We start from the raw sequence: 27,749 nt of genomic DNA on the forward strand, positions 1-27,749 counted from the left end.
TATTGTTAAATGTGCCTCCATTTTCACTCAAAACTGCCCTCTCCTTTTAAATGCAAGTAACTCTATACATGTATTGGTATAACAAATTTCTGATTTAGATGATCAGATTTCATTCCACATCAATAGGAGGGAGAGGTGAACTAAGAACCTTGGACGCTTGTGGCAGGGGTGAGGTAATCTCTGTGATAACCTCCAAGCAGTCCGATTCTGTGAACGAGAACTCACTGAAGGAGCAGCAATTCTGTGCTGGCAGATTGGCTCTGTACCGCCTTCTCTGAGGTAATAACCATAATCACCCTCATAATCATTAAAGCAGCTGATATTTATTGGGGGCTTTTATGTTCCAGACACTTAACTGAGAGTGTGATACTGTTGAGGCCAAAGGCAGGTCCTTTTGCAACTCAATCTTCCGTTATGACCCCTGCTGGGCTTCAAGGGTTCAAAGCAGATCTTGGTATATACATCTTGTTTGCCCCTGTAGAAAGGTGGACTGATTCTCTCCTTTGTAGAGGTGTCAAGATAAAATACATTAATTCTAAACATGATATGCAAGCTGGTACACATTTATGCCTGCAAATTCAGGTTTACATACAAGAAACATCACTTGTTTTGATGATTTCAACTTTTCAAGCATGGATTGTACCACCTAGGTCTCAATCTTGTCTGGCCTCAATTTCCTCATTTATAAAATGGGGTGCAAAATGCCATTGGGATTTCATAACAGATGAATTATCAAAGTCCGCAAAATCACTGTCATATAGCACCTGTAACCTGAAGGCTGGTCAGATGTTTACATTATTGTTTCCAAAAATATTGATGAAATAGGTCTCTGTGGAGTCCTGGCATGGTGAGATGCAAGGAGGGGTGGTAAACTTCAAAGTATTATTACCAGGTATTGCAGAGAAGGTCTCTCTGTTTGCTATGGCTTGAATATGGTTCGTCTCCAAGAGGCATGCTAAAATGTAGTCTTCAATGTAATGGTGTTAAGAAATGGCAGAGCCTTTAACAGGTGATTAAGTCAGAGGTGGATGAAGTTCTCATGGGACTGCATTAGTTATCACAGAAGTCAGAAGTTACAAAGTGAGGCTGCCCTTCCTGTTTTTGTCTTATAAACATGCTGGCTAGCCCTTCCACTGTGCCACCACACTACAACAAAGCAAAAGGCCCTCACCAGATCCAGCTGCCTGATCCTGGATTTCCAGCCTTGACAACCATGCACTAAACAAGCCCATTTCTTTTACAAACTATCCAGTCTCTGGTATTCTATCACAGCACCAGAAAATAAACAAAGACACCCTGGGGCAATGAGGTTCTCCAAGCCAAACAGCCTCACTGTCTAGGAGCCACACAGGAACCAAAAACCTTCCTGTAAGGCTGTATACAGGCCTATCTCCTCCATGTACAACATGGCCACTTTCTGGGCCCTCACAGAAGCATTCCCAGAGAGGCAACTGCAGGACGCAGGGGCAGTTGCACACCTGGCCCGCTTATCTTACAAAGCATCAGCAGATCAGAGACAGTGTGCCCCAACTACACAATGCCTGCCACCTCACTCCCTTACTCCATGTATCACACAGGGGTCGCTCTTGGGCACATCTTTACTGGAGCTGAATAGGAGAGGAAAATCTATAAGGTCTAGTTCAGTCTGGCCAAGCTGACACATTGCTGAGTCACCACAGACTCCATCAGGCCTTATTCCCCAAGGCAAAGCCAAGGTCCATTTGGAAAGAAAGCACTTAAGTAGGAGTGTATTTGGGTGTGTGTGCTTGTGTGTGTGAATCAATAGAGCTGTAAAAGTATAGGGTACTTTGAAATAGCCAGCTCCGCTGTGACATAGTGGGTAAAGCCACTGCCTGCAGTGTCGGCATCCCATATGGGCGCCAGTTCCAGTCCCCGCTGCTCCACTTCTGATCCAGCACTCTGCTATGGCCTGGGAAAGCAGAAGATGGCCCAGGTCCTTGGACCCCTGCATCTTTGTGGGAGACCCAGAAGAAGCTCCTGGCTCTGCATAGGCACAGCTCCGGCCATCGCAGCCCATTAGGGAGTGAACCAGAGGATGAAAGAGCTCTCTTTCTCTTCTCTGTGTAACTCTCAGATAAATAAATCCTTTAAAAAAAGTAAGATATAGCCAGCCTCGACTCTGTAGTACTTTACAGTCTTCATCTCTGCTTTTTACAAGAATCCTATGTGAATGAAGTAGGATCACACACACTCCTCTGATTAAAAAAAAAAAAAAAAACTGACTCAGAAGGTAAGTACCTACTAACATAACTATGATTTGAACCGAGATCTCATCTTATATTCAAGAACCTAACTATTCTGCCACCTGTCACGTGATCTTCTCATTGCCTAAATCCCAAAATAATTCACCAATGGCTGATTTATAATGTGTTTACTATATGTACACACACACACACACACACACCATACAATGTAGATATGAAATGAATCCAGTTGTGAGGGTTTCAGATTTTCAGTTCGGGATTCTACAGGAAGTCAGACCCTCCCCTAGTTTTATAAGCTTTCAGTGTGTCCTGGATTTTGCTGCCACCTGGAAGACACAAAAAAGCCAGTTTCCTAAGGAGGATGATTGCTGCATCCCTCAGGGCCCTGCCAGTACACAGGTGGATACTCACGTGCTCCAAGTAGGGAGCATGCTTAATAAAAGGATGAGCTGCAGCAGTGGGCCAGGTTTAAGGGAACCAGCAAGGGTCAGCTGAGGACTCAAAGATGAACAGGAGGCAGAAGCGGATACTATGGGAGGAGGCAGGGGGAAGGGTCAGTACCAGATTACTAGCAAGAGCTACAGTGGAGGGGGAAGCCACTCTGCCATGGCTGAAGCTGTGGCCCCAGCTTTTTCAGGCCAATGATCTCCCACCAGTGCTTCCTTCTAGTAGACCCAACAGGGAACAGAGAGCAAGAGAATCCAGGGGAAGTCATCTTTCAAGAACCACTTCCTGGAGCACAGGCAGGACACAGAATGGGTCTAGAGAGATAAAGGGAACTCACAGATCATCTTAGTAATCACCAGACTCAGGCCAGGTACAGTGTAGTCCAATCAACAGCTGCAGAAATACAGGCAGAATGCAGGGACAGAGCATTGTCTGATATAAAACCCTGCTCCATCAGTAATGCAACATCCAGATCCCATACAATGTTGACAGCAGGGGCTGGGGCCATGCCTGCTTTAAATAGTGATCCATGATAGATGGTCCTTGCACGCTGATATAAACTTTATTTCTCCTATTTTTCTACAACACTAAAGAAGCCATTGAAGAAACTCCAGAATCAGAAAAGTTTTAGGCTCTTGAATCCCCTGTCAATCCCTTGGCAGATCCCTATACATCGCAGAGTTGCCACAAAAAAATAAAGCAGTAACTTTATTTTTAAGCATGCATGGAGAGGCATAAAAATATCCAACATAAAAATAGGACTGCAGTTTATTAGCAATGTGGCTCCATGTGAACTGTTCATCTGCACTGGCTCAACATTCCCAGAGAACATGCAGGGAAAACAAGTAGGCGGAGAAGCCCAAGATCTTAGAGCTTATACAGTGGCTTGGACTTGCCTAGGGGATCAGTCATTTCTCCCAGGTAAATCAAGTGCTGAGAAACAGGAAGAAAATAATCCTTCCAGATACAAGAATGCAAATGACAGAGACTGGAGAGAACACAAAACACCAGGTGCTAATCAAAGAAACAAACATATACATGTGGATACAGCAAATCCATTTGTGGAAAAATGGAACGAAAAAGTAAGTTTACTTTGTTGTAAAACTTTTGAAATTCATATAGTTTTTTCATAGGAGGACTGTCCACAATCTTTTGAAGTACCTGTGTGTGTATGTGTTTTACATGGATTAAATATAAAATTCTAAACTAAGAGTTCTTAGGTGTCAAACTTACAGCATGAGAAAAGCCACTGTCTACAAACACTTTGAGACAACTGATAGAAACAAACAGTGCTGTTTACCTAACAAGGTCACCATGGGAGACGGGGAAGGTGCCAACCCCTGCAGTAAGATCCGGGCCCACCAGGCCAGAGCTCTGCCTGAGGTAATGGCAGGCCTTCATTGCCCAAGAGAGGGTCAAAGTGTTTGTCACACTGATGGCATCCTAAGGCACTGACCATTCTAAACTGCAGGCGCTCAGTCTTCTCAGGCCTGAGTGTAACTTGCTGTTTTTACTTCTTGTTCTGCCTGCTGTGCAGCCCATGCTATCTCTGTGGAAATCAAACCTGTCCTGAGACAGGTTTTTACTCCTAAGCTAGCTTTTCCTTAAAAGTTTTCTTTTTAAATTTTTCCTATGATATGGCTTTTGCAATCCACAAGATAGATTTAAAAGACTAAAAATCTACATGTTGCCTTCCACCACTATTCCTACCATTATGACCAAGTGCTGGATCCAAGCAAGACCTGCAGCCAGCTGGGGAGATTCTTTGATTCCTGCCTCTGACTCAATCCTGTTTCTGCTACAAAGTAGGACAGTGAGACACAGCAGGGGCAGGACTGGCCTCCTTTGCTGCATGTATTCCTGTACTGCAGAACGGAGTTCCTTGAACTCCAGAAGTTCCCAGCATGCGGGACCAGCTCTGCGCAGCCTCCCTGCTGATGAGCTCTCTTAACCACCTGTCAGCCGACAGGTGTGAGGAATGACTATAAAGCCTAAACTTCATTTTGACCTATGCCTCAGCACCTGTGTAGTAATCCTGTTATCCAGCATATTGAGTACAAGGAAGAAAATAATATCACATGGCTAATAATACTATGGAGATTCACTCTTTCGTCAGATCCAGCTGTTTCACCTCTGGTAAGACTTCACTCATAAGACTTCAAATACTTCCATAATTCCTACCTGAACATCTCTCAGTGCTATCATTTGAATATAATTGCCCCCCCCCATACACTCACAGGATTTTAAATCCCAAAGTCCTAAGTTAATGGCACGAAGAGGATGGAACCTCAATCTAATGATTCTGTTTAGAGGTGGGGCCTAGCCAGAGGTCCTTGCATCACTGCCCTCATGAAAGGGTACTTATAAAGGTGTAAGTCAGTCTCAGTACATTTTCTCCCTCCCTCCCTCCCCCTCTACTCCACCTGCTCCTCCCCCTCTACTCCCCCTCCCCCCTTCCTTGCTCACCATGTGATTCTACCTCTGCACATGCTCACCGATTTCCAAAGACCAAACCAAAGAAGTCACCCTATCTTGATATTGAACCTCTAAAGCCGAATAAGCCTTTCTATTTATAGATGTGGTTGCTGTTCTAAAGCTGTTGTGTCATGAATAGCTGACTAATGCAGTCAATGACTGCATCCTTCTATGTCTCTCACTTCTCCAAGTGCATCTCCAAGCAGGACTTCTCTGCTTATTTGGCCACATTCCTTTTCCAAATGCAGTTACAAACCAACTGCTGTATTGAGAACAATCAGAAGAGAAAGAAGCAGGATGAATGATTTGGAATTGGCCTCAGGAAGTCAAAAGACAAAGCTGAGAAAAACTGAAGTGGAGAAAAGTAAGGTAAACATTCTCTATAACTGGCAAGGATATTTTAGGAAAACAGGCCCTAATTTAGACAGCATGAAGGCAGGCTTTGCCTTCCACACACAAAAAAAATTAATAAATAACTAAATCAAGGCCACCTCCTGATCAAATCAATTGATGTTGGGCCCTCTTGAAATAAAGACCTTGTGCAGGCTCATTTTATACAAATATTTAATTAATAGATTTCTTCATCAAACATAAGAATTAAGCATCACTCACCAGACACTCTGAAATTAGATTATTTGCATCTTAATTTGCTTTTGACACCACTAATTTATCCCCCCCCCCCGAAAGAAACCGTTTGCTAATTTATTTTTAATAGGTCAGTAATTTAGCTTTATCTATTTCTTATTCTGCTTGGCAGACTGCAATGCCTGCAGCTCACCAGCCAGCGCCTATAACCTTTAGGCATTGTTGTCTGCACAGTATATTAAATTTTAATTTATCCAGACCAGTGTGAGAAGGAACATCAATTAATTTCCATAAGGGTACCAAGCTAATGCTTCTTCCTCTCTGCCCTCTGCCCCTAGTAAGAGTGAAATTTAAATTAAAGAAAAGGACAGTTGTGAAGAATCTAGATAAAAGCAAGAAATTCTCTCTCATATTACAGTCGGCTGCCTCAAGGCACCTTCCATCTCAACCAGTGGCCTTGATATCATTACTGTAATGAAAATAAGTAAACATTCTTCTATGGGAACCTGTTAGCCTTAAGTAGTTATTCGTTAAGTAGTAGTGAATGGAGGGTACCTTTAACTATTGTGTTCACTGTTATATCCTAAGTACCTACAGCAGTACCTGGATGTGATAGGCACTGTTATATGTGCCTGAGATATGTTGTTATCATGCAATAAACACTTGCTGGATGAACTTATTAGAATACTTTATTATGTATAAGCCAAACATTTCTGATGCTCCCTCCAAATTTAGACAACCTTGATTCAAAACATGTAAAAGATGATTCAGAAAGCAGAAGAGACAAAAAGGCAGAAAAAAAAAGAACCATCTAATTGCTCATGACAAATGAATGAAAAGCAGAGAATCTTATCTCCTCGCCTGGGATAGTTTAAAACAATCAAGGCTCTATCAAGAATAATCTGACTGATTATAGGCAGTTCTAAGATGGTGGAATAGGAGGGAGCGTACTGCTCTAGCCCAGGAGAGGATCGTTTTAATAAAATGGAGAGAGTATAGTCTCAGGGAAGAGTTAGGGAGAAAATGGCAGAGGAAACTACCAAAATTAGAGGGACACATGAACCTACCCACGGCTCAGGACTCCAGCAGCTGAGAGCCTACACACCAGTGTTGGAAAGTGAGGTGAGACCAGACCACAGCAGCCCAAGCCACTGGAGAAAAAGCTGCAGGAAAAGCCTAGAGGGAACCCAGCTTAGAGCCCTGTGGGGGAAAGTGTACCAGCCACATTACAGGAGGAAAAAAAAAAAAAAAAAGGGACAGAAAAGGACAGATACGTTTCTCTCTCCCCCATCACTTTGCAACAGCATCCTGTAACAAGCCAATAGAGCAGGCACCACTTAGGACATATGGAACAGCTGCACCAGCTCCTGTTTGTGCCCAGCAACTAACAGATGGGAGGCTCCTGACTCTGGTGGGAAGAACTAACAGGGGACTAAGAGCTTGTGAGTATGTGAGGCTTCCGTACCGAGACTGTGGAAAAAAAAAACTGAGGGTGTGGCTTGGAATCTGAGCAGTCTCAGTGGGATACTCCACATGCTCAGGGCTTCCTGGTTACCTGGTGAGGGACATTACTGGGGAAACTTTTCTTACACTGAGGACTGCACAGATCCTTTGTGTGGTCCTTGGGACAGAGCGGACAAATATTACACTCAATGGGGCTAGTGCTCAGGCACTAGTCTCCATTGACGAGGGGAGTTCAACTGAAGAATTTCCCTCCTGATTGAAGAGAGAGAGGGAGAGAGAGAGAGAAAGATTTACCATGCCAAACCTAAGTGTGTCACCTTAGGCATACACTTAACCCTGGATGTCACTCCCCCTCTTCGTGGAGGAACGACACAGGACCCTGCGCTGTTCTTTTGCCTGCTCGGCCCTTCCCGGGTTTGCTGCTGGTTCTTCCCGGGTTGGCTACCGACCCTTCCACCTCCATGGAAGGGCGGTTCCCCCTGCCACTTTCCCCACTTCCGCGGGGGAGCGGCACACCGCCGGCCGGCTCTCTCGGGGGCTGCTCAGGTGTTCCTTCAGATAGATGTTCCTGGTGCATGTTGTCTCTCTCCTCCTTTATAGTCCTCCTCCGCCAATCCCAACTCTGCTACCCACACACCGAGTACGCTGCTCTCCTCCAATCAGGAGCAGGATCAGCTCCTGCAGGTCATCACTCAAGTTGGCGAGAGGCAGCTGCGTAGAAGTTGTTACTCCCTTCTCAGCGCCATATTGTGGGAGAGCAGATGCATAGAATAAGTCTTAATTCCAGTAACAGTCTAGTCCAAGTTGCTCCCCACACCTGGAGAACTGAACAGAGACCTCTCTGGCCACACCTACTACAAACCTGTAGATGTTCACTAAAAGCAGACATTCCACTTATCTTGTAGAATCACAGTACAAAGATAAAGGCCGATACAAGAAAAAAAAAAGTATCTCCACAAATGCCAAAAAACAGGAAACAAGAAAAAGGAAGACAACATGACGTCCCCAAAGAACACTTCAATACTAGATTGTGAAGATAAGAAATATAAGAAATGGCATTCAAAAAACTGATCATAAGATTATATAGAAGTAATCAGAAGCAAATGCATGAACTACTAAAATCCATACAGGACATAAAAGAAAATTTCTCCCATGAAACTGAGATCTTAGAGAAACCAAAATGAAAAGAAAAAGTAAAATAAATAAATCTTAAAAATAAAGACCTTTTGGTGATATTGATTCTTCTAGTCCATAAACATGGAAGATTTTTCCTTTTTTTGTACCTTCTATTTCTTTGTTTTGTAATTCTCATAAGAGTATCAATTGTTAAATAAGCAACAGGAGTCACTGTGCACTTACTCTGCATGTAGGACTTCTGTCATTAATGAGTTGTACTATGAGAATTAATGGTAAAACTTGTCCTCAAACAGCACTTTATACTTTTTGACTGTGTGGATGCAAACTATTGAGATCTTAACATAGAGTTGGTCTTACATATATAATTAAAAATTAATCTTAATGAAGAATGAGATGGGAGTGTAGGAAGTAGGATGGGAGTGGGGGTGGGAGGGTGGGTATGGGAGGAAGAACCACTATATTCCTAAAGCTGTACGTATGAAATATGTATTCATTAAATAAAAGCTTTCTTAAAAAATAATGCCTCCATATAGATATATCCATATCATCTATTGGGTAAGGAGAGTATAGAAATGATATGACTTGGGGTTGGCATTGTGGTGCAACAGATTAAGCCACCACCTGCAATGCAGGAATCCCATATGGGCACTGGTTCAGGTCCAGCTGTTCCACTTCCAAGCCAGCTGCCTGCCCCTACCACCCACATGGGAGACCTGAAAGAAATTCCTGGCTTCAGTCTGTCTCCTCTCTCTCTCTCTCCCTTACTCTCTCTCTGACCCAGCCCTGGCTGTTCTGGCCATCTGGGGAGTGAACCAGTAGATTGGTAGAAGATCTGTCTGTCTCTCCCTCCTCCTCTTTCTCTCCCTCTCTATCTTCAACCCTGACTTTCAAATAAATGAATCTTTAACCAAAAAGAAATATTTAGCAGCTGGCATTGTGGTGTAGTGGGTTCAGCCTATGCCTGTGACATTGGCATTCCCTTTGGATACCAGTTCAAGAGCCAGCTGCTCCACTTCAGATCCAGCTCCCTGCTAATGCACCTGGGAAAGCAGTGGAGGACAGCCCAAATGTTTGGTCCTCTGCACCCACGTGGTAGATCCTGGCTTCAGCCTAACCCAGGCCTGGCCATTGTGACCATTTGGGAAGTGAACAAACTGATGGAAGATCCCCCTCTTTCTATGTCTCTCTTCTTATAACTCTTTCAAACAAAAAAATAGTATTTAAAGCAAAGAGTAGGAAATTTGACATGCAGTTATGATGCCTGCATCCCATATAGGAGTGCCAGAGTTCAACTCCCACATCAGACTCATTATTCCAGCTTCCTACTAATATAAACCCTGGAAGACATCAGTGATGGCTCAAGTAATTGGGTTCCTGCCACTGTCATAGGAGACTTTGATTGTGTTCCTGGCTCCTACTCTAGCCAAAGCCCAGCCCTGGCTCCTGTGAGGATTTGGGGAGTGAACCAGTAGAATGGATGTTAAAACTATTTGAGGAACAGAGAAATCTCCCCCAAGTATTTTTGAATGAATACACACACACACACACACACACACGCACGCGCGCACGCACACACAATGAAGGTGGCCCAGGATCTGCCATTCTTAAACTCTCAATACTTCTCACCTGCTTTATTAGCCTCTTTATTGGCTTCCCCACCTTCTGACCTTCCCATCCAAGTCCAACCCAATCCATCTCTGCAAATAGTGCCAACCTGGGATCTCTGAAACAAAACATCCACTGCATCACAGCAAGATCAAGACTTCATCAGTGGCTTCCAACTTCTTGACTTGAACCAGATTCAGATTCCTCAGTCAGGCATTGGAGGATGTCCACAGTAAAGCATCAGCTTACCTGTCCAGGGGTCTCCAGTGCCCACTATTCTCTCAGCCAAAACAACTCACTCTTTCGCAAACATTACAAGTGCAAGTATTAGCCTCTATGTGACACACTCCTTGAGCATTTCAGATCTTTAAAAGTTTTGTCACTTTTCAATCCATTTCCATTTTGGTGAGATGAACACCTTAAAAGGAAGCTGTCATTATTTCAGAAAACCCGTCACTGAGTAGGAAGCAAGATCAAGAACTCAAAATCTCAAAGAGAAATGATTATGTGTCTTCAAGGGAAAAAATAGATTTGTTTTTGTTTTACAGTGAGGGGTAAATATGAAACATGGTTGAAGGGATTTATGTAGTGTGAATTAGAACTGTGAGATATGCTAGGGTCAAGGCTGCCATGTGGAAGTGGGATTGGAGTAGGAGTAGGGAGCCAATTGCATTAATCCAGATGAAAAGCATCATGGTCATATCCAAGGACTCACTAGTGGACTTGGTGAGGAACAGTTAGATTCCTGACATGTATTAGATCCACTAGGATCACTGTTGAGCATCTGACAGGAGGTGATCAATCATGGATGAACATATCCACGACTAGCTTGAGCAACTGAGAAGATCAGCAACAGTGTGCAAGGGAAACTGGAAATCAAACATTCCATTTTGGATGATGCTTCAGATGTCTGAAAGATTTCCAAATGGAAATATCAAGTAGAAAATAGGCAAGTAAAAATTACAGCTCAAGGGCCCGTGTCATGACACAGCTATTTTAGCCACTACTTGCAATCCCAGCATCCCAGTTATTCTAATCCCCAGTTGCCCAGCTTGTGATCCAGCTCCCTGCTGATCCACCTGGGAAAGCAGCAGCAGATGATCCAATGCTTAGACTCATGCCACCCATGTGGGAGACCTGGATGGAGTTCTGGGCTCCTGGCTTTGGCCTGGACCAGTTCTGGCTGTTGCAGCCATTCTGGGGAGTGAACCAGAAGATGGAAGTGGAGAAGCCAGAACCCAAATTGTCACTCATATGGGTTGCTGGCATCCCAGGCAGCAGCTAAACCTGCTGTGCCGCAATGCTGGCCTCAGCTAATTTCTTTAAATCCTCTGGAAAACACGAGATTGCATGTTGAAATGTTAGAGTAGGAATTAGCCTTGATAGGAGTATTAACTCTTCCACAGTAATAAGAACCAGAAGAAGGTAGATGTGCTTATGGATCCCCCATTCTAAACAGAGCTTGATGAACCCATAGCTGCAGCTCTTGCAGAGAGTAAGCAACTAAAAATGACAACCTCCACATGCCTCAAATGCCTACAGTCCCCTTAACTCTGACCTCCAGCAACACTACCAGCGTGCTTTTCAAATAAGCAATGTGTGAGTTTGTCTCTAAGAAAGTAAATTCCTTGAGGGGATAAACAACGTTTTACTCAACTCTGCATTCTGTACAGTACTCAGCATAGCATCCAGCTGGGACTAAATCCTCAATTTGTGCTTTTCATTTGAGATCAGAGGATTTTTTTGAAACATTAAACTTTCTACATCACTGGTAGATTATAGAATGTAGAAGAATCTGAGCTGGAAATTAGTAAAATCATAAATGAATTAATCTACCAATAAATTGCATTCCTAATTTAAGGGAACAGTCTCATACAAGCTAAAGAAAGTTAAAGATTAGTTACACAAGGAACAGGCTGTTTGATAATGTATTTGTGACTGAGTCAAACAGCTCAAAGTTAACTTTTTTCTGAAGACTGCACATGGAACATGCTGTAGTGCAAAGCAATAGTATTTGCAGAAAAATCTGTCAAAATAACTTACTCTGGGGTTTGGCATGGTGGTGCTGGCTCCCAGCACAAGAGTCTGGAGCTCCAGGAGTGTGTTATGTCAGATGATGCTATCATGTCTCACACAGACTAACTCATCATGGCCTTTAGTTTAGAGCACATCACCCAGTTTCCACTCCTCAAAATGAAGGAGTAATCTTGGGATTTATAAGAGAGGTTTACACAAAGTAAACAAGGCCAGAGCTAAGAGGAAGATTTAGGGAGAAGGCTAGAGATGATTAAAAAAGAGAAATCAGTCAAGCAAGGCTAAGCTACTTTAACAAAATCTTGAAGTAGAAGGATGTGGCACCTTGTCCAAGGAGGACACGGGGCCAGGGACCTGGGAGGTGAGTAAGAGGTTATGGTAGTCATTGACTGCAAATCTCATATAGTGCGTTTTCTCTTTAGAGTAATTCACATTCCCTGGACTCACTTTTCCAGAGGTGGTAATCTGAACCCTCACTTGCCCCATTAAACAGCACACTTCTCTGCTATGGTTCCCCCATATCTGGATGGCAGTGGTTCTCAACTGCACTTTCAGTTCTCTCATGTGTTTGGATCATTTGGAGCCTGTTCTGCCATATGGGTTTCTAGGCTTGGTGGTACACCAAGAGCCACAGTCTACAGAACAGATCAGACTCTACAGAAAATTCTTAGAATATTAGAATCCAGAACCTCCCTGTAGAATCCCAAAAGTCCGAGTCGAATCCATTGTCTTAGAAAAGGAGAAAAATGAAGCATAGCGCTACTATGTGAGTTGAAGTAGGTCACAGAATTAGGTGCTAAATCAAAAAAAGCAACTACTAACCCAAGAACGTACCTTTGCTATTAGTGTGGATCTCAATTTTTTCACTGATCAGTAGGGATAACAATGATCATTTTGCTGGATGGTGGGGAACAAAATTACTGATGTATGCAAAATATTTAGCATAGTGATCAACTTGATTGAAACATAGACGATGTTTCATAAGTATTCTTTCCCCCTTTTGCCCTTTCTTGTACCCCCAACATGATGTGTCACCTAAGACTATCAGAAAAACAGGTCAATGAAAATCCCAACCTTTTCTAGTTTCAAGGATACTTATATAATTTTCAGACTCCATATTTCCCAAGACACATGTCTCACTATGTTCTAATCACAGTTAGGATATTATGTGGCTTGGAAGCTATTTATGTTGCTTCTGAAATATTGTTTTAAAGTTTGGCAAACACTCAATCGGACTTTCCCCTAACCGTAGTTAGAAATGTGCTAGGGGATTCCAATTCAATCCCATCAAGGTGGCATGTACCAATGCCATCTCACTAATCAAAGTGATCAGTTGCAGTTCACAGTTGATCATAATGATAGGATTAAGAGTCAAAGGGATCACAAACAAGACTAGTGTCTGCTAATACTAACTGATAGAATAAAAAAGGAGAGAATGATCCAACATGAAAAGCAGGATACACAGCAGACTCATAGAATGGCAGATGTCCTAAACAGCACTCTGGCCTCAGAATCAGCCCTTAAGGCATTCAGATCTGGCTGAAAAGCCCATGAGAGTATTTCAGGCATGGAAAGCCAAGACACTCTGGCAAAAAAAAAAAAAAAAAAAAAAAAAAAAAAAAAAAAAAAAAAAAAAAACAAACACAACAACAACAACAACAACAACCACCCAACCAACCCTAAATGAAAGGTCTCTGCAAGTGAGATCCCAGTGGAAAGAACGGGCCAAAGAAGGAGGTACCTTTCTCTGAAGGGAGGAGAGAACTTCCACTTTGACCATGGCCTTGTCTAAACAAGATAAGAGTCGGCAAACTCAAAAGGCTTCCATAGCCTTGGCAACTCATGACAAGAGCCTAGGGGGGATTACTGACGCCATAAACAAGAGTGTCAATTGTTAAGTCAACAACAGGAGTCACTGTGCACTTACTCCCCATGTAGGATCTCTGTCCTTAATGTATTGTACTATGTGAATCAATGGTATATCTAGTAATCAAACAGTACTTTATACTTTGTTTCTGTGTGGGAGCAAACTGTTGAAATCGTTACTTAATATATACTAAATAGATCTTCTGTATATAAAAATTTAAAATGAATCTTTATGTGAATCGAATGGGAGAAGGAGTGGGAGATGGGATGGTTGCAGGTGGGAGGTGTCACTCCCCGTCTTCGTGGAGGAACGACACAGGACCCTGCGCTGTTCTTTTGTCTGCTCGGCCCTCCCCGGGTTTGCTGCTGGTTCTTCCCGGGTTGGCTACTGTCCTTTCCACCTCCGTGGAAGGGCGGTTCCCCCTGCCACTTTCCCCACTTCCACAGGGGAGCGGCACACCGCCGGCCGGCTCTCTCGGGAGCTGCACAGGTGTTCCCTCAGATGTTCCTGGTGCATGTTGTCTCTCTCCTCCTTTATAGTCCTTTTCCACCAATCCCAACTCTGCTACCCACACGCCGAGTACGCTGCTCTCCTCCAATCAGGAGCAGGTCCTACAGTTTATTGGTTGAACTGGAGGCAGCTGCGTAGAAGCTGTTTCTCTCTTCTCAGCACCATATTGTGGGAGAGCAGATGCATAGAATAAGTCTTAATTCCAGTAACTTAGTCTAGTCCGGGTTGCTCCCCACAGGAGGGAGGTTATAGGGAAAAAAACAGCCACTGTAATCCATAAGCTGTACTTTGGAAATTTATATTTACTAAATAAAAGTTTAAAAAACACCAAAAAAATACTGTTTTAAAAAGAGCATTCTCTGCATCTTCCCTCACAGCTGTTCTATCATAGGAGGCCCTCGTGTCCTGGATAAGAGCTCATGGCTCTCAGCAGCAAGAGGAGAGATTGCTCCTCTCCAGATGAAAACTCAATTTGCTGCTCTTTGCAGCTCCCTCGGACCAAGAAGAATTAATGTTCAGTCACATTGGGTAGCCAGAAAGATACACTAGGATCTTGACTATTTCTAGCTAGCCAGCTGGGGCACCAACAATGTAAAAAACATTTTTTATCTATAAATGTTGGAAAAAATGGGCAAGGACACCATAAAATTGGGATCTTAAAATCTGTTTAAGACACAGTCAAGTTCTGTCCCTCTCCGTCTGATGACTCCTCACATACCCTGAGTACACAGCTCCCCAAACTGTAGTCACCACCTTGATGTCCCATCAAGTCCAAGTCATCTCTTACTATATTCTTTAATCCTGAAAATATAAAAAGTGCTTAATATGCCAAGAAATAAAATATTAATAATGCTTATGTAGCTTAACCCAACTTGATCTTGCTTTCTTTAAAGAATCCCAAAAGTTACACTATGGGAACCCAAGCACAGGAAACCTCGAGAGACAGGAGTTAAAATGATTCATTATCAGCCTAGTTGTAAATTTTTAAAAAGCAGCAGCTGAAGGATTTACCAAGGTTATTTAAGTTTCATGGAAAGCACAGTGGCTTCAGTTGTGTCTGGTTTTTGTCTAACTTGAAAAAGGCATAGATTTCAAAAATGAAACTATGCAAATGATTAGTCAGTCATTTTGTGTAAATGCTTTAGGCTTTAGATGTTACTGTGAAAAATAAAGTAAAATAAAACCGATTTAGTACAGCCCCAGTAAGCTTAGTCTGTGGACAGCACATTAAACCCTGAATTACATACTCCAGCAAACCCATCCTAATGAGCCGTCCAAGTCTCTGATGTATATAATATAACTTCTTAAAAATGCATGAATACATATTCCACCCAGAGGTTTGGATGGCTCCTTTGGGTTATTTAAGTTTCAAAGGAGTCCATCAGTCTCCCAGGTACAACATCCTGTGAATGCCTTAAAAATGAAAATTCAGAAATTAGAAACTCAAAATACCTTGAAGGAAAGCTATATATCAGCCAAGGAAGCCACACCATCCAAAGGCAAGGTTGATGAGACATCTGCCCCTCCAAATTTACTGCCTTTCGTCAGTTCAGGGCACAACCTTTAGAACAGCTGTGCCTCTGTTCTCGCCCATCTAATTACATAACTCTAGCTTGCTTTGTTTATAATTAGAATCCAAGAAGCTCCTCTGACTCCTGCCTGTTACATGGGTGTTCATGGATGCTGGCTTGCAGTTATAGAGAGACAGGATGTTCCAAGCACCAAGATGGGGTCCCTGTGGGCGATTTTGCAAGGAGTGTAAAAGGTAGGGGCATCCAAGCCTAAAGAAGTTGCTAAATCCAGAAAGGAAACACTTAGGAGTGAGAAGAAAGAACACATCACAAGAGGCAGTTACAGGCAAGAAGCAGATGATCAGCTTTCTTCCGGGAAGCACAGGAAACATACAGTGCATAACTTAGAGGAGGACTCAAGAGGAGGGGTGGTGAGGGAACACAGGCAAAGGAAGGAGCAAGTCAAGGGAGAGCAGTGCTGATGGGAAATCCTCATTGTACCTATCAATTCATGTAGCTCCTGTTGCAGCTCTGCCAGGTAGAATGAGATGATCCTCATTCTTCAGAGAAGGACACTGTAGTCCATAGTTTCAGAAATCTACCCAAAATTGCACAGCTAAGTAGCATCAGAACTAACACCCAGACTAAGTGACCGCCAAGGCTGCAGGCTGCAGTTGAATCCCTGGCTAGTAATGAATGTGATGGAACCAAGTTCAGGGACTTTGAAGATCAGAGGAAGTTGTCTGGATGAATCCAGAAGCACTATCCCCAGTTCTGCCCTACACACTCTGCCCACTTGCAGAGTTTTCTCACCTGTAAAAAAAAAAAAAAAAAAAAAAAAAAAAAAAACACACACACACACACACAAAGCCCATTTCCTAGGGTTGTTGTAAGGATTAAGAGAGTTAATATGTAAAGCCTAAGGCACGTGTGCCTGGCACTTTGAAAGCATATGGAATCTACTTGTTAGGTTGCATGCCTAGTGATTCATTTCACTGTACTTGCTTTTCAGAGTTTTATGTTACATGCTAACCACTCTGTGTACATGAGAGCAATATTTTAATTGTGTTTCAAGTTTCTCTAAGCCCTACTTTGGGTTTTGGGCAGCTTTTCCCCCCTCTAACAGTAGACAAGTAAGTTAGAATGGGCTGCTTTTGACTTGAGCAATTAAAGCTAGTGTGCAAATTGCTGATCATGACCCAAATTTGATAAAGAACCTGGGAAGAAACCTAGTTAATTTCAAAGGTGGAGGTCTAACATTGAAATGCATTTGTCATCCCTAAGTTAGATCTGCGAAGAATTGATGTAAAGTAAATCTCAGTTTTGATAGAGGAAAAGGGGGAGAATGAGCTCACCGAATCCAGTGATATCCCTATTTGGCATGAGGAGACAGGATGGCTCAGTAGAGGCATCTGACCTGTACAGGTTGTCATCATCAACTCTGGAATCCCCAGCTCTGGGATGTGGATACAATGTCCACCCCAATATGCCACTGTGCCAGTGGTGACGTTGGCCATGCTACAAAACATTTGGGTATCATTCACTCTCCTTGTAGTCAACAATAAGAATGCAGGTTTTTCATGTTATCAGTTGGATTGTAAGCTCAGTTGAAACACCTGTCTCTAGCCTCCAGGGTCATCTGAGATTACTCAGAGCTCAGATGGAGCTAAACAGTTCTATCACAGCTTCACAGAACTCATGCTTCCACATACAATGAAAGCTGAGGTCCAGCAGCTATCATTCTGCAAACTAAGATGTGAATTCCTGCCAGAGCAGAGTCATCATGAGGGAAGTAATGAGACTGGCTCTTAGTCCACTGTGTTACTATCAGGGAATACCAGAAACTGGTTATTTTTAAACAGAAGTGTATTTGGTTCACAGCTCTGGGAGCTGGAAGACCAACAGCTTTGTGCTGCCTTTGGATAAGGCTCTTCCTGCTATGTTATCCCATTGTAGAAATCCAGGAACAAGCAGAAGAGTAAGAGGGGGCAAGCTCACTTGAATAACAAACCCACTCTCACGTTAACTAACCCACTCTAGTGAAAATGATATTAATCCTTTCATGAGGGCAGAGTACTTAATACCTAATCCACTCTTATTAGACCCCCACCTCCCAACACAGTCACATTAGTAATGAAGTTTTTGACTCAAATTTTGGGCAGAGCCCCCTGCAAACCCATGCAGAAAAAACCTCTAAACTGTACCCCTGCCCCTTTATTCTCCCCCCCTCAGTATTTCTTGACCTTTTAAGATTTCTTTGCTCCTCTGTAAAGATTTTACATTAGAGTATTCAAAGGTGGGAAGGAAATTAAAGATGGCCCACTTTTCTGTTCATTTGCTTCTTCAAATCCTAAGTCCTGGACAGAGGGTGTGTGCCATTTCTTTGAGTTGCCCACACCACCTCAAAAACTGCCTTATACAAATGAGAAGCCAGGTGCCTTTCCATGTACCCAGAGCTGTGCACTCCTCAAGTGACCATGTGCCTTTTTCCTGACATACTGTCATCACATGGGGGATGACACAAAATCAGAGAAGCCCAAGTCATAGTCATAGCTAGATTGGGAGACAGGAAAAGCAGCCATACAGCTGTTCCTTATAAGGGTGATTTGATTTAGCTATATAATTCCTACACAGGGGCAGGCATTTGGCCTAGTGATTAAACCACCACCTGGGATTCCTACATCCCGTATGAAAGTTAGTGGGTTCAAGTCCCAGCTCTGCTCCTGATTCCAGCTTCTCACAGGTGATGCTTCAAGTATTCATGCCTGTGATACCCCTGTGGAAGACACTGACTGTGCTCATAACTCCTAGTTTTGACTTGGCTCAACCTTGGCTGGGGTGGGAATTTGGGAAGTGAACTGGTGGATGGGAGAGGCTCTCTCATTTTCTAGAAAGTCTGACACAGAATCCCAGGCCACATGTATTACACTATAAAGAGGGGAGGGACATTTTCCTTAGAACAATGCTCTAACATCAGGGATTTCAAGGATTATCATCCAAGAAAGGGATGCCTAGTGCAGCTGCAGCTAGGTCAGGTTGAAGCCAAAAGCCAGATCAAGCTGGGTCTCCAACACAAGTGGGAGAATCCAAGTACTTGAGCCAATTACCTCCCAGGGTGTGCATTATTGGGAGATTGGATCCCTCCCTGACTGGCTCTTGCTCTCACTCTCCATCTCAAATTTTTAAAATTCTTTAGAATTTAGAAGTCAAGGAAATGACCCAAGATGACAAAATGTGCACATGCTCGAGGCAGTCCAGAGATTACCTGAAATTCATAGCCGTTGCAGAGGAATTCTGTGTCTCTGGAGGTTGTGCTCTCACGTGGGCTCCTGTCACTGCTGGCCTGGCCTTGTCCTACCGGACTTGAAGATCCTTTATAGTGTTCTTGGTAACAGTCCACCCAGGCTGGCTTCTTGGGTTCTGAGAAGTCCACTGAGCCCAGGATGAAAACCTGCCCCAGTTGCTCCTGAGGCTTGAGGTCCTATCCTCAAGGATAGAGCAATTTCATAGCCAATGCCAGAAGCGCCAGTCCCATAACTTTAATCCATACGATAGAAAAGACAGAAGGAAACAACATCTGCCAAACACAGAGCTTCAAGTGGAATCAGAGAAGGTTGGGAGACAGGAAGCTGTGCAAGAGGAAAGCCTTGAGCCATCAGAGAAGCTAATGGCTCAGGGAGACCTCAGCCTTCTCAGATCACTGACAAGTTCTCCCACCTTCATTGCCTGTGCAGGTTCTGTCTGCAGCAGGACTGCTGAACCGGGCCTCAGACTGGATCATCTTAGAAGCATCCCAGGCACCAACAGCCACTTTCGGGGGCTGTTTCTTCTCAGCTCCATTTGGACAGAGTTTTCTTTCTCCTTCCTTTCTGGGTGCAAGGCTGTCTGCCCAATAGGAAGTGTTTTAAAGCACAGCCCAACCTGTTCTAAATTATAAAATATTGAGTTAATTAACCTTTCACCAGCTGATTACTTTCATCCTTTTTGTTGGCACATTGGGGAAATGTATTAGTGGTTGATAATTAAAGGTATTGAATACACTTTTACACTTCTTCAAATTCTTAGACTCCTGAACTAAGTTGATTAAGAAGAAAAGTGGGAAGTTTCTGTAAGATTTATTCTTGAACACAATTGGGAGACTGCAAATGAACCAGAAAATGGGAAGTTGCACTCACAGTATAATCCATATTTGGCACCATTTTGGAAGAATAATGATAGCTAAGATTTATTGAGTGCTTATTGTGTGCAAGAATAATAAAAGCCTTACATGTACTATCTTATTTAACTCTTTCAATTATCTAAGATATGATCTCCAGTTCCATATTATGGACAATGAAAATTGAAGTTTAGGGTTTGGCATTTGGTCCAGCAGGTAATATGCTATCTTACATGGGAGTGCCTGGGCCTGATTTCCAACTCCACCTCTGCTATGCTAATACACACCCTACGAGGTACTTGGCTCAAGTACTTGGATTTCTCCCACCTGTGTTGGGGACCCAGCTTGATCTCCTGGCTTTTGGCTTCAGCCCGACCTAGCCCCAGCTTCTCTAGCCATTTAGAGAGTAAACCAACAGATGAGGAATCTGGCGTGCTCTCTTGCACTCTCATTCTCACTCTCTTCCTCTCTCTGCCCTTCAAATAAAAATAAGTAAGTTGTTAAATAACTGTTTAGGGACAGGCATTCAGCCACATATTCAGAGTGTCTGGGTTTGACTTGTGGCTCCAGTTCCTCACTGCAGCTTCCTGCTAACACAGACTCTGTGAAGAAGTCTTGCTCAAGTGATTGGGTTCCTGCCACCCACATGGGAGACCTGGCTTGAATTTCTAGCTCCAGGCTTTGGTCTTGTCCCTACTCTAGCCATTGTGGACCTTTGGGTAGTAGACCAGCAGATGGAAGCTCACTCTCTCTGTCTCTCTCTCCCTCTCAGATTTTTAAAACTCTTTACAAATTGAGAAAAAAATTAAAGTTTAGAAATCAAGAAAATTGCCCAAGATGACAAAGTTGGTACATGCCAGAAGGAAGACTTTTGTGAATAGTCTGTCTCCAAAGGCAATGCATTTAATCTTAACCATGTTGGCCTAAATGATGATGCAATCACAATTTTTACAGTTGAAAAGACCTGAGAAATCCATTTACAACTCCAAAATGTATCTTGCTTTCTTGCAATCACTTCCCTGCACTGGTTATTTATTGATGCATAACAAATTATACCAAACATTTATTACACTATCTATGAAGCTCAGGAATCCATGAGCAGCTTAGCTAGAGGGTCTGGCTCAGCGTTCCACATGAGGTTAATGTCAAGCCAGTGGTCAGAGCTGCAGATATCTCAACACTCAACTGGGGCTGGAGGTTCCACTTCCAGGTTCACTCACATGGTTACTGCCAGGCCTCAGCCCCTCACTGACAGTTAGCCAGAGTCTTTGAACCCATCAGATGGGCTTCACCATGGCATGGAGCTGCATTGCCCCAGAGCATGTGATCCAAGGTGGGCAGAGCCCATCGTGAAAGTGGAAGTCCTCAATGGTTCCATCTTAGAAGAGACAAAGTATAAATTTGGCCATTCTATTAGGCACACAGATGAATACTGGTATACTGTGGGATGAGAAGAGGATTAAACAACTGCATACCAAGACGTAGGACTCATTGTGGGTCATCCTGGAGGTTAGCTGCCACCCTTCCTTCTCAACTCTGTCGGTCATCATGGAATGTGTTTATCCATCTCGTCAGGTTGCCTTACCCCACTCATCCTAAAAGACTCACTCAAAAGTAATTTTATGTAAATAATAATCCTAAGATGTCTTTTCCCTGATGAATATATCACAATGATGACACTGTCCTGTGATTATTTGTTTATAAGTCGTCTTATCTTGAGATGTTTCAGAAAGGAAACACAATACTTCAGCAATTTATTTTGGAGAGTGATCCCAGGAACAGAGTGGAAGACTGAAAACAAGGAAACATGAGAGGAAGCAAAAGCAATCCAGGGAGTAGCTATCGAGCTGGCCAACAATGTAGGCCACTGGGCTCCCTCTACTGAGGATGGATCTTCTGAGAGACTGAATAAACTTGGCCTAGAATTATGCATCTGAAAATAAGAAGGGTATTTAGCCTTTAGGTATTGTTCACCAATGATCAAGGATGGGTTCAGGGAATAATGACAATGATGGAGAAAGTGAGAGATACAATGTGTAGCAAGTGTGCTTGGGATACACTTAATGCAGCATTGGTCTACAGCAAATGCCCAGAGCAAAAAGCTAGCATGAGAGACATGAATGTCCAACATGCATTAAGGATTCCATTTTAGGCTGTGGATAATACCTCATTTAGTTTTGTGCCCAGTGCAGAGAACAGATTATAGTATCTGGAAAGGCAGTACCAACCATGCAACCAGTCAGTTAGGAGTTCCCTAACTTATTCAAAAAATATGTACTGAATTCATATTATAAGTCTGATACCATGTGATGTACTGATAATCCCTGGTGAGGAGATTTAAAAATATTTAAAATCCAGCATTGCACAAATACTGACCAATCAAAATGAAAATCAGTCCTTCATGGGCAATAAGCTTGCCCTGGATTGTTCTTTCTTAATTCAAGTCTAGAAACAGTTGAATAATGAGACCTACACCCCATTTTTAATGTGTGGCTAAAGGATGAATCTATTTGGATTCTGAGATGCAGCACGGAGAAGGAAATGTTTTAGGGAGCCTTCAAGAGAGAAGGGGGAATGACCACTGAATAAAGAATGATCTGGGAGGGAGGAAAGGTGGGAGAGATATAAGGAAGTTGCATAATAAATAATGGGAAGTGACACTGTCAATCTCACCCTAACTAAAAAAGCAAAAAAAAAAAATCCCTAAAAATCATTTTTAAATCCTATGGGTATAGGCATTGTGGTTCAATGGTTAAGGCCACATCCCATATCAGAGTGCCTGGATTTGAGTCTCTACTTCCAATCCAACTTCTTGCTAATGCACACCCTGAGAGGCAGAAAATGATGACCCAAGAACTTGGGTCCTTCCCACTGACATGGATTGATTTCCAGGCTCCTGGCTTCAGGCTGTCCCATCTCTGGCTGTTACAGGCATTTAGGAAGTGAGCCAGATGAAAGTTATCTCTCTTTCTCTCTCTTTCTCTCCTCTCTCCTCTCCCTTCCCACCTCAAATAAAATCAAACTTTACAAATAAACCATCGGGAAAAGCCAAGACACTCTGGCAAAAAAAAAAAAAAAGACCTAAATGAAAGATCTCTGTGAGTGAGATCCCAGTGGAAAGAACAGGTCTTCAAAGAAGGAGGTACCTTTCTCTAAAGGAAGGAGAGAACCTCCACTTTGACTATGACCTTGTCTAAACAAGATAAGAGTCAGAGAACTCAAAAGGCTTCCATAGCCTTGGAAACTCATGACTGGAGCATAGGGAAATTACTGATGCCATAGACAGGAGTGTCAATTTGTAAAGTCAACAACAGGAGTCACTGTGCACTTACTCCTCATGTAGGATCTCTGTCCTTAATGTGCTGTACATTGAGATTTAATGCTATAACGAGTACTCAAACAGTATATTTCACTTTGTGTTTCTATGGGGGTGCAAACTGTTGAAATCTTTACTTAATGTATACTAAACTGATCTTCTGTTAAAAAAAATGAAATTATCAATTCCCAACTTGACTCTCACTGGGATTAAACATGACAATAGGTCTGATCTGATTTCATCATCATTTAAAAAATCATCTATTATTTTTCACTTTATGCTTCTGTGTGGGAGCAAACTGTTGAAATCTTTACTTAATGTATGCTAAACTGATCTTCTGTATATAAAGAGAATCGAAAATGAATCTTGATGTGAATGGAAGGGGAGAGGGAGTAGGAAAGGGGAGGGTTGCGGGTGGGAGGGACATTATGGGGGGGAAGCCATTGTAATCCATAAGCCGTACTTTGGAAATTTATATTCATTAAATAAAAGTTAAAAAAAAAAAAACATCAGAAACTTGAGGATGTAGGAAACCTAACTGAAGTAAAGTGCAGAAGGTAACAAGGTTTTTCTAGAACAGAGATGGAAGGCTGCTTCATCCACTAGAGCAATGGGAAAAGGAAGACTCCTCTACAGACCTGAGCCACAAGAGATGCTGACAGACATTTTGCAGGCTGGGGGAAAACACCCAAAATATCATTAGATCCATAATGGCGATTGAAGAATACCAGCAAGGGTAAACATAAAATACATTAGTAAATTAACTAAATCATAAGATGTTAATTTTGCTTTTGTATCTATCAACCAGGGCTGGTGTTGTGCTGTAGTGGGTAAAGCTGTGGCCTGTGATACCGGGACCCCACGTGGATGTCAGTTCATGTCCCAGTTTTTCTGCTTCCAATCCAGCTCCCTGCTAATGTGCCTGGAAGGCAGTGGATGATGGACCATGTACTTGGGTTCTTGCCACCCATTTGAGAGACCTGGATAAAGCTCCTGGCTTCTGGCTTCAGCCTGGGCCAGACCCAGCTCTCATGGCCATTTGGGTAGTGAACCAGAAGATGGAAGATCCCTCCCTCCCTCCCTCCCTCCCTCCCTCCTTGTAATGCTGATATTCAAATAAATTTAAGAATCTAAAAAAAGATAAAATTCATTGACTAAAACAAAAATAATGAAAGTATATTATAGGTTTATAGCATCCAAAAGTAAAATATATGACAGCAAAAACATAAAGGGCAAGAAGGGAGTACATTTAGTTCTATTTCTTATAAATTCTGTAGTGTGTATGAAGAAATACATCAAATGAAAATACATTGTGATCATTTAAATATTTTTATAAACCAGATCAAGAAAATAAAGAGAAGAAACTAAATGTAATACAGGGAAAAATACTTGATTTATTCAAAGAAAGGAAGACAGGAGAAGCAAAAGAAAAAAGAACAGATGGGAAAAATAGAAAATGAACATTAAGAAGACAAACTCAGTAACAACAGTAATTACATTAAATTTGATAGAAAAAATATAATTGAAATGCAGAGAGTATCTGACAGGACAAAAAATGTAAGAAATAGTTTTTTAGACAGCTATTTGCTATGCTGTCTAAAGAGAATCCTCTGAATATCACACAAATATATTGAAGTTAAAAATAAGGGAAAATTATCTAACTTGCAAACAGAAAGCAAAGAAAGTTGGCATACTTTTATTAATATCAGCAAAAGTAAATTTCAAGGCAAAAAGTATTGCAAGAAATAAAAAAGGAATTTTATAATGATAGAATAAGAAATTCTTATAGAAGACATGAGAAATCCTAACAGATATATCAAATAACAGACATAAAAACATAAAGCAAAAACTGATATAACAAAGATTTTAACACTCGGTTTCTAGTTATTGATAGAATAATTTACAAGAAATGATTTATAATGCATATATATGATAAAGGACTTATATCTAGAACACGTTAAGAACTTCCACAGGGCTTGGCACTATGGCATATAGGTTAAGACTGCCTGCAGCACCGGCATCCCATATAGGCGCCAGTTAGTCTGGTCTGCTCCACTTCTGATCCAGCTCTCTGCTAATGGCCTGAGAAAGCAGTGGAAGATGGCCTAACTGCTTGGGCCCCTGCACCCACATAGGAGACCCAGAAGAAGTACTTGGCTCCTGGCTTCAGATCGGCTCAGCTCCAGCTGTTGTGGCCGTTTGGGGAGTGAACCAGTAGATGAAAGACCTCTCTCTCTCTGTCTTTCCTTCTGTCTTTCCTTCTCTCTGTCTATAACTCTGCTTCTCAAATAAATATATAAATAAAAAAACCTTACAATTCAAGAAGACCAAAAACCCAATTTAAAGCATGGGCAAAGATCAGAAATAGAAAAATCATTTAAATAAAGATCTAGCAATGACAGATAAGCACATGAAAAGATTCTTACCACTACTGTTCATCAGAGAAAACCTAAAACCACAGTGAGATGCTACCCAAAGAGTTAAAATTAAAAAGACAATGGTAGAAGGAACTGAACTCTAATACGTTGTTGATTGGGGTAATATGGTATATCCAGTTTGAAAAACATTTTGCCCTATAACCCAGTAATACCATTTCCAGATATACACTAAGGAGAAACACTTATATTGAAAATAAATCACCTTTATTCACAATAGCCAAAATATGGAATTAGCACAAATGGTTAGCATTAGGTAGATCTAACACAAACTGTGGTGTATTTATAGGGTGGAAAGCAGGTCAGCAATCAGAAGAATACACTGCTGATACAAACATGGATGATCTAAAAAGCCATGATATTGATCAATAAAATCAGACACAAAGAGAGGATGCTGTATGATTCCATTTGGGTGAAACTCAGGAATGGGCAAACTAAATGACAGCGTTAGAAAACAGGATGTGGTTGCTCTCAGAAAGAGAAAGCTGGAGAAGGGCTTGAGAAAGCTTTCGAGGGTGATAGAAAAGAGTCAATTGCTTGTTGGTGATTGCATGAATGTACAACATTGTCAGATTCATCAGACACAGTAAAATCATGCCTCACACCAAAAGAGAAATTCAAGAATAATTAATTAAGCAACTTGAAACTCTTTATGCTAATCAGATATTGCTGCAATAATGTCAAGTACCAAACAATCTCAAAACACGGTATCTTGCAATGACAAACATTCACTTGTTCACAAGAGTGCAGGTGGACCAGAAGTTCTATGGCGGTCTGCAGTAGCCACTCAAGGCATATTTTTCTCATGGAGTTGGCAAAAGCAGAACAACAATGATCAGTGGCAGCAACAGAGCCTCTGTTTTGGTAGCATCCTGTCATGTCCATCTTCCTTGGCCACAGCAAGTCAACTGACTACGCCCAAAGCCAATGGGATAGGAAAGAGACTCCATCCCAGTGAGCCATGATACAGAATACAATCTCAGTTATCTCAAATTAGTGTAAGATATGGGACAAGCATTAGAATCCCCCTGCCATGAACTTGCTCTGTGCCTCTGCATCAGGCCATGGAATCACCATGGAGTCTGGAAGACAGGTTCAGCCCCAGCTGTGTTCCACAAGAAGGTTCCAACACATCGTCATACTGCCTGGCAGACAGGTGTACTAAACGTACAACAGTGGTCACCACGCAGATCTGAGTGAGGAAGCCTCAGTCTGGTTTTCCTGGTGTTTGTTCTCCCCACAGTTGAGGGACGGATTCTGGGGAGCAGCTGAGCTCACAGCTTGCATTGGGAGAAGATATCCATTGATGGAAAGAAATGCAATACAGCCACCTAATGGATCCTGGGTGTCATAGGTCGGCTTTCTGCTGTCTCAGGAACATCAGAAGTCGATCACATCTTGCAGGGACATTGTATCCCCACTTCAGCGCTTTGTTTGAGCACAGGAGTCAGCAGCTTAGAAGGGCACCTGCAAGGGTGGCGAAGCAGCACGTTCATGCACTCTGTCCCTCCATGGGTCTAATGGTCTGCAGCAGGTGCTCTTCAGCTTTTAGGGGAACGATATCCTCTAGCTTGAACTCACCTGCTCCAGAAAAAGAAAAGAAACCTCTGCCATTGTTCACCAACCCACATGTGGTGAAGACACAGCCTAAAAGCAGGTGCTGCCCATTTCACGCACTTATATAAACCAAGCAGAAATGCCAGCTTCTATGTCCTTTGCTAGCACACTACACTGTTTCTTCCCTAACCAAGGTCACAGAGTTAAGCACAGCAGGGGCATCTAGGTTCAAAACACATCTGACAAAGTTATGGTCTGACCCAGGCCAGCGATCCAAGCTTCTCCAAATCACCCTGAATTTAGGCATTTGTCTACGGGACCAGTCAACTGAAGGAGGAATTTATTTGATGCCATGCATTTTTCCTACAAACAATGACTGCTCATCTAATGTGTGTCAGGAACTCTGCTAAGCCCTGAGGATAATG

General features: G+C 42.4%; 2 long non-coding RNA genes across 6 annotated transcripts in view; both read right to left on the bottom strand.

Moving 5' to 3' along the window:
- Positions 1-19,777, bottom strand: part of LOC149123417 (uncharacterized) — a 181,423-nt gene extending 161,646 nt beyond the window's left edge. For all 4 annotated transcript variants that reach the window (XR_016215982.1, XR_016215979.1, XR_016215980.1 and 1 more), the window contains exon 1: positions 19,126-19,777. This is a non-coding gene — a long non-coding RNA (uncharacterized LOC149123417). The remainder of the gene's footprint in view (positions 1-19,125) is intronic.
- Positions 19,778-25,957: 6,180 nt separating this feature from the next.
- Positions 25,958-27,749, bottom strand: part of LOC127490997 (uncharacterized) — a 46,225-nt gene continuing 44,433 nt past the window's right edge. The window contains exon 4 of one of the 2 annotated variants that reach the window (XR_016215983.1): positions 25,958-27,348. This is a non-coding gene — a long non-coding RNA (uncharacterized LOC127490997). The remainder of the gene's footprint in view (positions 27,349-27,749) is intronic. The other variant, XR_007919419.3, reaches the window with a different exon arrangement.

The sequence above is a fragment of the Oryctolagus cuniculus genome, chromosome 11, assembly GCF_051225735.1.
Source record: "Oryctolagus cuniculus isolate XC-2025 breed Fujian yellow rabbit chromosome 11, ASM5122573v1, whole genome shotgun sequence".
Lineage (NCBI taxonomy): Eukaryota > Metazoa > Chordata > Mammalia > Lagomorpha > Leporidae > Oryctolagus > Oryctolagus cuniculus.